This window comes from Procambarus clarkii, chromosome 59, assembly GCF_040958095.1.
Source record: "Procambarus clarkii isolate CNS0578487 chromosome 59, FALCON_Pclarkii_2.0, whole genome shotgun sequence".
NCBI classification, from domain to species: Eukaryota; Metazoa; Arthropoda; class Malacostraca; order Decapoda; family Cambaridae; genus Procambarus; species Procambarus clarkii.
Window position 1 is genome coordinate 16,854,878 of NC_091208.1, and position 11,748 is coordinate 16,866,625.

General features: G+C 37.4%; 1 long non-coding RNA gene across 1 annotated transcript; it reads left to right on the plus strand.

The window, feature by feature from the left end:
• Window positions 1-2,985: 2,985 nt before the first annotated feature.
• LOC138353637 (uncharacterized) lies at window positions 2,986-4,483 on the plus strand. Its single transcript, XR_011223223.1, has 3 exons — window positions 2,986-3,255; window positions 3,544-3,632; window positions 4,343-4,483. It is a non-coding gene; the product is annotated as an uncharacterized lncRNA (long non-coding RNA).
• The last annotated feature ends 7,265 nt before the right edge of the window (window positions 4,484-11,748 follow it).

Below are 11,748 nucleotides of genomic sequence, written 5' to 3' on the forward strand. Positions count from 1 at the left end.
CTAATTACCCAAAGCCACAACATTCTCTCTTTAGCGCATTTATTATGCACCCTATACCCATCTTGTGAGCCGAAGTGGAAAGAGATACAGAGGCTTATTTATTGTCATGTTCCTGCATGCCAATGTGAGAAGGAATCCACAACATTTTTATATTTACCCTCTTGCTAAGTATTCTTATATATCTTTGTCTAGCTTCCAAGACAAGCACGTTATTACATGATTGCAAACTGTTTATTGCTCGTAGTGAAGAAAGGGAGTCAGAAATAATTAAGCTGTCTACTTCAGTGTTGTCAATAATTTCGAGTGCTACCAGGCTTAGAATGTAGACTTCCTGTGTTGAACTGCGAGTTAAGTTTCGTATAATTTCGTTATAAAATATGATTATTTCAGAGTAAAAATGTGTATTTCCATGTTATACATTCAGTACCAACATTATAGTGAGTAAATATATCATATTTCTTCATTACTTACGTAATGCTAGGAAGCATCATCTCAAATGAAATAGTTTCCTGAACCTACTGGGCCGTCATATCTACACTTGAAACTTTGTACGGAGTCTGCCTCCACAACATCACTTCCTGATGCATTCCATTTGTCAACTACTGATACTAAAAAAGTTTTCTGTATCTCATTTGGGCACTCATTTTTCATGTTTACCTTTTTTTGTGTGTGTGTGTTTTTTTTGAAGGAAAGCAAAGAAATTGCACATAACTACAACTACAATTTATTTAATAAGCATTTCTAAACTAAACAAAACTTTGAGGGTAATTAATAAACATAAAAACTAATTTGAAAACAAATCTTTCTTGAGCAACATAGGGATGCAAAATTAACATGACGATGATTTGGGCAAAGAACATTTGCCAACCCAGGGGTAGAGAATACTTGTTATTTTATCTTTGCTTTGCTACTTAAAGCTACTCAAATCAAAGGGAAGAGTGTTTCTTCCATTTCTTCCTTGTCAGTCTGTGACTCAATACTGACTACACTGTTGTCACTGTCGGTCTCGGAATCCTCGGAATCTTGACTGTCTGTTTGAAATTTGTTGTACTCTACTTCCCTGTCTTCAGAAAACAGGTTAGTTGCCTCAAATAGTTTAATTTGATAGAATTTTTTCATATTTAGCAAGAGGGCCGTAAGTCCACTGGTTACATGCTGGAATGATGACTTCTTTATTGAGTATTTGCCCTGTTCCTGTAAAACAAACACACATCATTATTTCAGGCATTTTTTAAATTAAATGTTTGTTTTCCTAACAAGTGTTTCATTTAAACTTTAACCAGTAAAAGTGATAATGAAAATATATTACAATTTGTGTCTACAAAATGCTTTTACTAATTTTACTTAGCTTAGACACAAACAACAATGATTAAGCTACCTGTTAAAATAATTACCAAGTAGCTATAATGCAATAACATTTATTTCAGTGGAGTAATTAAGTTAATATTGATACCTGATACTAACTTCAATTATCCAAGAGGGTGGAGCACTTTTGTTTTGTACATCATCTAGTCTTTGTGTTATCTCTTCAAGCTCTTTTCTGTAGAAATCCAAGTAACTTTTCATTTCCAGTTGAATGACATTTTGTTCTTCCATAGTCCTGTTGTACATATGCAGCTTTTCTGCAGCATTTCTCTTTTCTTGAAGAGTATCTTAAAAAATAAAAAAAAAATATAAAGTAAATTATTTAATAAGGAACATGAACAAATCTGTCATTGTAGGATGCATGTATTATGCAACAACAATGCAATCATATGTAATCATTTTTAAGGTATCTTGTTAATATTATTATGCTAAAAATATAAATTAGGCATGGACTTCCATTTGTCCATTACCATAATGAGTAAGTTTGAATTAACATGTTAGTAGCTAACAATATTTATCCTCATTGACAAGGCCAATATGCACAGAAAAATAACCAAATATACTTACCATTATCAGTTGGTTGAGGAGTGCCATTATACCATGGAAAGTTGCCCTCTTCAGCAATGTCCACACTAAGTTTTTCTGTATTGTCTTCATTGTAGACCGCTATCAGTTCCCTCACCTTTTTCTTGTCTGCTTCAATCTTTGCACGGTATCGTGATCTCATTTTGCTTGAAACTGAAAGAAACACTTTGTTACTAGTAAATAAGATTATAGTTGATAAATTTGTTTTGTATATACTTAGTAGTGAATACCTACACAAAAGTAGCAGAACACACTACATAAATATTTGCCGAGCACTTTTTTTTTAACAAGCTTAGGTATACACAGCAATGTGCTGCTATCCTATTATGTATGAAAGACCACAGTGTAGATCAAAAACCTCACAGGACAGCCAGTCATACATGGAATCTGGAGAGAATATGAAATGTAAGCTGATCTATTAGCCTCCACTAACAAAATCGGGGTACAGCACAAGAATATCTTCCAATATTCCTGAGTGTATGAAGTAATAACAAAACTCAAAGTACATCATACCATTTGTTCTGAAGTCATTGATAACAGGGCAATCACATATATAGTGATAGACAGTATGTCCTAGCTTTTGTTCACATAGTTTACAACTGGAATGATTTCCATTGGCAGATTCATTACCTGCAGGCACCTGCCATAGATATTGATATCTCAACTTAATTTTGACAATTACCTATAATTACATAGGACAACACCTAAGTGAGATGGTATCCATACAAATCTACCTGAGAAATAAATGACATTAGATGTGTTTAGATAAAAAAAAGTAATTGTTTTCTTGAAGTATTTTACAAACACTAAAAGATTTCTGTTTGTTTTATCAGTCCCTAACTTATACATAAGCTTTAACATACCTGCTACACTGGATATGTGGGATTTCTTGGTTCTAATTGAGTCACATACTAACTCTATCCCCTTTTGAACATCATTTTGAGAAACTGATCTGTTGAGAATAGAGGATACTGTTTACTATAATGTTTACTAAATTCAAACATGTAAAGACCCTGATTAATTAAAAAAAAACATTCAAAAATAAAAATAAAAATAACATTTACTGCCATTAAACAGCCTTCATCAGCAGTTAGGCTCGTAAGGATTGTTTTTTTTTGTAATATCAAATATTAAATAAAAATTGCAACATTTATTATACTAACAGGGCAGTTTTTCCTCCTGTTGATAGGCAAAAGAAGCTGCAGAGTTAATAAGAAAGGAGTTAGCTGACTTATCTCTTGATGAAAAACAACTTCTCATCTGGATTGCAGAGTTAACCAACTTAGCCCAGAGTTTAAATAAAAGGTTTGCTTGTAAAATATATAGTAAGAAACACTGTTTTGAAATACTCTTATATATTTTAACAAGGTTATTGTACTGTAAAATCAATGCAGTACCATAAATCATAAAATTGCCAAAACATTTCTTTATTATTTTAATTGTTTAGTTCTTGTACAGTAATTGTCAGCCATCATAAAATGCCATTGTGACCATTGCCTAAAAATTTAAGTTATTTTTTTTTAATTAATCAGGGTCTTTACATGTTTGAATTTAGTAAACATTATAGTAAACAGTATCCTCTATTCTCAACAGATCAGTTTCTCAAAATGATGTTCAAAAGGGGATAGAGTTAGTATGTGACTCAATTAGAACCAAGAAATCCCACATATCCAGTGTAGCAGGTATGTTAAAGCTTATGTATAAGTTAGGGACTGATAAAACAAACAGAAATCTTTTAGTGTTTGTAAAATACTTCAAGAAAACAATTACTTTTTTTTATCTAAACACATCTAATGTCATTTATTTCTCAGGTAGATTTGTATGGATACCATCTCACTTAGGTGTTGTCCTATGTAATTATAGGTAATTGTCAAAATTAAGTTGAGATATCAATATCTATGGCAGGTGCCTGCAGGTAATGAATCTGCCAATGGAAATCATTCCAGTTGTAAACTATGTGAACAAAAGCTAGGACATACTGTCTATCACTATATATGTGATTGCCCTGTTATCAATGACTTCAGAACAAATGGTATGATGTACTTTGAGTTTTGTTATTACTTCATACACTCAGGAATATTGGAAGATATTCTTGTGCTGTACCCCGATTTTGTTAGTGGAGGCTAATAGATCAGCTTACATTTCATATTCTCTCCAGATTCCATGTATGACTGGCTGTCCTGTGAGGTTTTTGATCTACACTGTGGTCTTTCATACATAATAGGATAGCAGCACATTGCTGTGTATACCTAAGCTTGTTAAAAAAAAAGTGCTCGGCAAATATTTATGTAGTGTGTTCTGCTACTTTTGTGTAGGTATTCACTACTAAGTATATACAAAACAAATTTATCAACTATAATCTTATTTACTAGTAACAAAGTGTTTCTTTCAGTTTCAAGCAAAATGAGATCACGATACCGTGCAAAGATTGAAGCAGACAAGAAAAAGGTGAGGGAACTGATAGCGGTCTACAATGAAGACAATACAGAAAAACTTAGTGTGGACATTGCTGAAGAGGGCAACTTTCCATGGTATAATGGCACTCCTCAACCAACTGATAATGGTAAGTATATTTGGTTATTTTTCTGTGCATATTGGCCTTGTCAATGAGGATAAATATTGTTAGCTACTAACATGTTAATTCAAACTTACTCATTATGGTAATGGACAAATGGAAGTCCATGCCTAATTTATATTTTTAGCATAATAATATTAACAAGATACCTTAAAAATGATTACATATGATTGCATTGTTGTTGCATAATACATGCATCCTACAATGACAGATTTGTTCATGTTCCTTATTAAATAATTTACTTTATATTTTTTTTTTATTTTTTAAGATACTCTTCAAGAAAAGAGAAATGCTGCAGAAAAGCTGCATATGTACAACAGGACTATGGAAGAACAAAATGTCATTCAACTGGAAATGAAAAGTTACTTGGATTTCTACAGAAAAGAGCTTGAAGAGATAACACAAAGACTAGATGATGTACAAAACAAAAGTGCTCCACCCTCTTGGATAATTGAAGTTAGTATCAGGTATCAATATTAACTTAATTACTCCACTGAAATAAATGTTATTGCATTATAGCTACTTGGTAATTATTTTAACAGGTAGCTTAATCATTGTTGTTTGTGTCTAAGCTAAGTAAAATTAGTAAAAGCATTTTGTAGACACAAATTGTAATATATTTTCATTATCACTTTTACTGGTTAAAGTTTAAATGAAACACTTGTTAGGAAAACAAACATTTAATTTAAAAAATGCCTGAAATAATGACGTGTGTTTGTTTTACAGGAACAGGGCAAATACTCAATAAAGAAGTCATCATTCCAGCATGTAACCAGTGGACTTACGGCCCTCTTGCTAAATATGAAAAAATTCTATCAAATTAAACTATTTGAGGCAACTAACCTGTTTTCTGAAGACAGGGAAGTAGAGTACAACAAATTTCAAACAGACAGTCAAGATTCCGAGGATTCCGAGACCGACAGTGACAACAGTGTAGTCAGTATTGAGTCACAGACTGACAAGGAAGAAATGGAAGAAACACTCTTCCCTTTGATTTGAGTAGCTTTAAGTAGCAAAGCAAAGATAAAATAACAAGTATTCTCTACCCCTGGGTTGGCAAATGTTCTTTGCCCAAATCATCGTCATGTTAATTTTGCATCCCTATGTTGCTCAAGAAAGATTTGTTTTCAAATTAGTTTTTATGTTTATTAATTACCCTCAAAGTTTTGTTTAGTTTAGAAATGCTTATTAAATAAATTGTAGTTGTAGTTATGTGCAATTTCTTTGCTTTCCTTCAAAAAAAACACACACACACAAAAAAAGGTAAACATGAAAAATGAGTGCCCAAATGAGATACAGAAAACTTTTTTAGTATCAGTAGTTGACAAATGGAATGCATCAGGAAGTGATGTTGTGGAGGCAGACTCCGTACAAAGTTTCAAGTGTAGATATGACGGCCCAGTAGGTTCAGGAAACTATTTCATTTGAGATGATGCTTCCTAGCATTACGTAAGTAATGAAGAAATATGATATATTTACTCACTATAATGTTGGTACTGAATGTATAACATGGAAATACACATTTTTACTCTGAAATAATCATATTTTATAACGAAATTATACGAAACTTAACTCGCAGTTCAACACAGGAAGTCTACATTCTAAGCCTGGTAGCACTCGAAATTATTGACAACACTGAAGTAGACAGCTTAATTATTTCTGACTCCCTTTCTTCACTACGAGCAATAAACAGTTTGCAATCATGTAATAACGTGCTTGTCTTGGAAGCTAGACAAAGATATATAAGAATACTTAGCAAGAGGGTAAATATAAAAATGTTGTGGATTCCTTCTCACATTGGCATGCAGGAACATGACAATAAATAAGCCTCTGTATCTCTTTCCACTTCGGCTCACAAGATGGGTATAGGGTGCATAATAAATGCGCTAAAGAGAGAATGTTGTGGCTTTGGGTAATTAGATGATTCCAATTTTGCTATAAAATTATGTTAGTTTAGAGTAAAAATAAGTTTTTTTTTATGATGTTCTACATTCAGCACCAACAATATAGTGAGTAAATATATCGTAGTGTTTCATTACTTACGTATACTGTACTAAGAAGCTTTGGGTAATTAGACGGACTGCCACACACCTAACTACCTACCTGATTTACATGAGGTTTTGTCATATATACCAATAACATAGATGAAAATATTACAAACCACATCATCAAATTATAATGTAAATTATAATTAAAGGCAAGATCTTGTATATGGGCCATAACAATCCACGTCACAAGTACTAAATTAACAGTACTACTTTACATAAAGAATACTAAATGTTTATTCAGGTAAAAGTTCTAATAGCAGATTTGTATGGCATAATTAGGGGACATGCATGATTTTGGGTAGTAGAACCCCAAGCACATGTACAATAATTAAGATAATGGCAAATGGCAAATTGTGAGTGTCTGAACTCGGGGAGCGAGAGCGTGGCGGCTCGATGCGGTCGTAGTCTGCTGTCTGCTCTGTGTCGAAGCTGTAGCGTCTTGGGTCGATTAGAACTGTACACGCCGAGTGCTACATTGTTGAATGGGGAAATTGTACTGTCCTCCATTCCTCATATCGCTTGCTTATATGGTGATTACACCTCAGCTCCCTCCAACAAGCTGAGAAGAGTATTACCTGTAATTGGGGAAAGGATTGTAGCTTCTGTAATTAGTGCTAATTAGTTATGCTATTAAGATAATGAGATAATGGAGCGAGTATAAGGATTACTCGCTACAGCATTTTAATACCACGCAGAGTTATGCCATGTGCGGGTAGGCGATTCCACGGGTTTACAACCCTATGGGTGAAAGCATCTTTTATTTTCTGTCCTACATTGTGGTTTCTTGAGCTTGAACCCGTTGCTCCTCGTTCGTGTTACGTCTGACCGTTTGAAAAAACTGTCCGGATTGACATCCTCCAAATTTAGTATTTTATGGGTTTCTATGAGATCCGCCCTGTCATGCCTGGTCTGCAGTGTTGTTACCCTAGTGGCCCTCATCCATTCCTGATACGAGAGATGAAGCTCTGGTATGATTTTTTTTAATTACCTCTTCCACTTGTTGAGCAATATTATTGTCCCCTAACTCCCCTTGCCACTTCGGGGGGTATAGGGTGTTGATGTAGCTTTAGGGCACCAATCCCCCCAGCCACAGGGCATGGCGAGAAGGCGAAATGATCCATTCTGACTCAAACGCCCTTTCCTTCATCTATCTGTTGTGAGGTAGTGCTGTCAATTTGGTAGTTCTGAAGTGGATTGTTGTGGCCCACATGTAAGGGCCACATTTATCGACATTAAAAAGCATTTGTCAGTCATCTGACCATTTTGAAGTTCATTTAGATCACTTAGTAAGGTCTCATTATCACCTTCAACTATTCCATGGTCCAGGGATTTTCTGAAAAGGAGTTTCACTGACAAACATAGTGAATTTGCCAGTTCAGTTCCTTTACGACTTGGGACTGAAATGCATTCACACTTTGGGCTTCTGAGTCTTTTAGTTTGTCAATGCTCTTCCTGATTGTGTAGCGTGCAATTGGTATTTCCCTTAATTCATTCTCTTTACCTACGACAAACATACAGTACGTCCGTGAACACCAAACTGACGTCATAGTGCTACAGGAGACGATGGTAGGTGATGACTTCAACCCAAGGTTCAGCGGTTATCGCAAGTTCTCCCTGCCCTCTGGGGAAAGAAAACGGGGTCTCATCACTTTTGTAAATAACAACATTCCCGCACAGATTATTGATGACCTGCACATGGGGGATGAGTTTGAATCACTGGGAGTAACCCTTTACTTAAACAATAATGCTCTACATATAATCAACCTATGTGTGCCACAGAGTAAACTTGACCTTGACACATTGCCTGAATTTGTTAATGAAGAACCTACCCTGCTGGTCGGTGACCTGAATGCCAGACACCCACACTTTGGTGCCAACTGTCATCAGCCCAATGTCAATGGACGGAAACTGTCACTCTTTGTCAGGGGAAGTGAAAACCTTAGGGTCCTTGGTGATGAACAGCCAACTCACCTCAGAGGAGGAAGATTAGACTATGCTCTCCTGCTGAATGCACAGGACACAGATGCCAGTACACACATTGTGCACAGTTTATGTAGTGACCACTGGGCACTAATTACCACCGTCGACATGAGCAAGAGAAGGAAAGAGACGAATAAAAGAAAAAGGTTATCACTCGGACCAGATAAGAGGCCGCACTTCATAAACAGGATGAGTGACTGGTTCACGGAATACCAAATCCCAGAAGACATTGACACATTTGTTGATGACCTTAATCATCAAATTGAGAGCTGTCTAAGAGTTCCGCGCCGTACACCTGGGCGAAGTAACCCTCAGAGGAAGAAAATAAAATGGTATGAAAATGATTACATAAAGATGCTTAACGCAAATGTGCGAGACATGAGTAGAGAGTACCGGAGACATCCCACTGAAAGTAACCAAGAGTGGTTTAAAACTGTGTGTCAAGTAGCCAGGGAAGAGAAGATTAAAGAGCGGGAAAGACAATGGCTTGAGTTCACTAGCTCTATTGGACGGGAAACATCTGCAAGACAAGTGTGGGCAAAAATTCAGATAGCTAAGGGGGCAGAGCCCGGCCTGCGGCTCACAAAGACCCCCAGGGTAAGGCTGAGGAACTAATTCACAAGTGGAGTGATGCAGCATCCTCCTCCTCCCTCTATGCAGATATCAGCAGGGAACAGCTCCTGCGACATGATGACAGAAGAATTAGGATAACAAGAGCACTGTCTAGTGATGACGAATATGGGGAACCAATCACAGCCCAAGAAGTAAAGAGCGCTATGAAAAAGGGTAAAAGTACAGCACCTGGTGAAGATGGCGTCACCTACGACATACTCAATGCACTGTGTGAAGTGTCTGGGAATCCACTACTCCACCTGTTTAACAAGTCATTCCTAAGTGGAGTGTTGCCCACACAATGGAAACACGCAATAATTATTCCCATACCGAAGCCTAATGACTCTGGTAATTACAGACCTATCAGCCTCGTGTCATGCACTTGCAAGATGCTTGAAAGGATCATCCTAAACCGACTGTTGCACAAAATAGGCAGGTTAGGGGAGGGGGTCAATGGATTTGTTAAAGGACGGAGCACAGCAAATTGTATAGTTAATTACTTGGCTAATGACACGGCTAGGTACTCTGTATTTGTTGACATCAAAGGAGCCTTCGACAAAGCACAGGGGATTGCGATCCTGGACGAGCTTGCATGCATGGGTGTCAAGGGGAGACTCTTGATGTACTTATGAACGCCATTGCAAATATTGATTTTCCGGAAGGAACACAACAAGTGGGATATGCAGATGATGTCCTAATACAAGCTCCCACCTTGGGAAAAATTGAACAGTCCATTAAACTCCTCGGAAGGAAATGTATTGAGCTCGGTTTCACTCTCTCCACAAACAAGACGAAGGCATACTCCCATCACAAGCGGAGAGCAAATGAAGAACTGCAAATTAATGGTGTAACACTTGAATGGGTTAACCACTATCGGTACCTTGGCGTCACTGTCGGCTCTAACAAGGGAAAGAAAGAGGAGCTCAATCAACTCATAGGAACATGCAAAAGTCGACTCAGGGCACTGAAAGCTATGACCTGGAATGGACATGGAGCCTCTATTGCCGTGCTTAAAATGATGTACACAGCCTATGTGCGCTCCGTCATAGACTATGCCGCACCAGTACTGTGCACCTACTCCCAAAGCGATATGAAAAGGCTTGAAAGCATTCAAAATGAAGCTATGACAATCATTCTTGGAGTTCCAAGAACTGCCAAAACGTCTAATCTACGAGAGTTGTCCCTTCCCAGTGTTAAAAGCAGAATTCAGGAGCTGAATGCTAAGCTTGCAATTAGGATAGCCAGAGATCCCCATTACAATGATATTGCCAAGAAAAAACTGAGCTCTGTGCTACTTTCAGGGGGAAACAGGAGAAGCAAAAAATGGCATCACAGAGCAGTCTGCTACCTTGAAGAGCTTCACCTGCTTGAGCAAGCCCGTGAGCTCCTGCCTGTAGAGAGGTTACCTCCCTGGGAGGATGACTCATGCAAGATCATCATCAATGAAATGGCAATGAAAAAATCCAACATGATACCACAAGAAATGAGGCACAAGTATCTCGAGGAAATTTATAAAGAAGCCGGAGATGAACTAGATCAAATCTACACTGACGGGTCATCTAATCCTATCAATGGCAGGGCTGGTGCAGCATACACGGTAATCAAGGATAATACCTTCAAACGCAGAAATGAAGAAAAAGCACGAACTATGCCTCTTCAACGCAAGCAGAGCTAACTGAGATTGTTATGGCGTTAAGGTTTCTTGAACGGAACACTAATGGTGCAGTGATTTGCACCGATTCAAAAGCAGCACTGCAAAGCCTAAGTAAAAATCAGGCAGAAAATCTTGCAATAGTCGCTGAAATCAAGAGAGCTGTGAGAGTGCTTACCAATCAGGGAAGAGTCATCAAGTTTCTGTGGATCCCCTCCCATGTTGGAATATGTGGAAATGAACGAGCAGATGTGCTGGCTGCTGAAGGCGCTGAAGGAGACCATATTGAATACTTCATACCCAAGACTCAACTACAAATTAGAGGTATTATCAGGCAACATCACCGTGACAAGGTAACTGAGGAAAGGAGGATAGAAGCATAAACCAGTGAATCTGTACGATGGTACATGGTTGCAGCTAGCAATCCCAATCATTATGGCCGAAGAGGAGGACGACGAGGGAGAGAATCAGTAATAGCGAGAATCCGTCTTGGATACAAATATCCATGGAGATTTGGAATGGAAACAACAGTTGATCAGCGAAGTTGCAGAATCTGTGGTGAGAGTGATGGACACCGCCTTGACCACTATCTACGTGAATGTGAACACCTGAGAGACATTAGGAATAACTGTAGAATAATAAACCCCACATTGTTTGAGTTAGGAAAACACTATTTGTCAAATATTGATACTGTTCTTAAAAGATTTCCCCATTTTGCACCCGCAAGATAACGTAAGCTTTTAAGGGTTGATAAATGTTAATCTTCTTGTTTGATGAGCTGTTCACTTGAGACAGTTAAGCAAGTCCCAGCTGTGTCTGGGTACAAGTGACAGGATGAACAACCCAGCGGGGTTTCTTCCTATTGGGGAGTGTTGTACATTCTGCTATGGCGGTATGTTCACTCACAAGATGAGTGGCGCTGCCCAATAAAC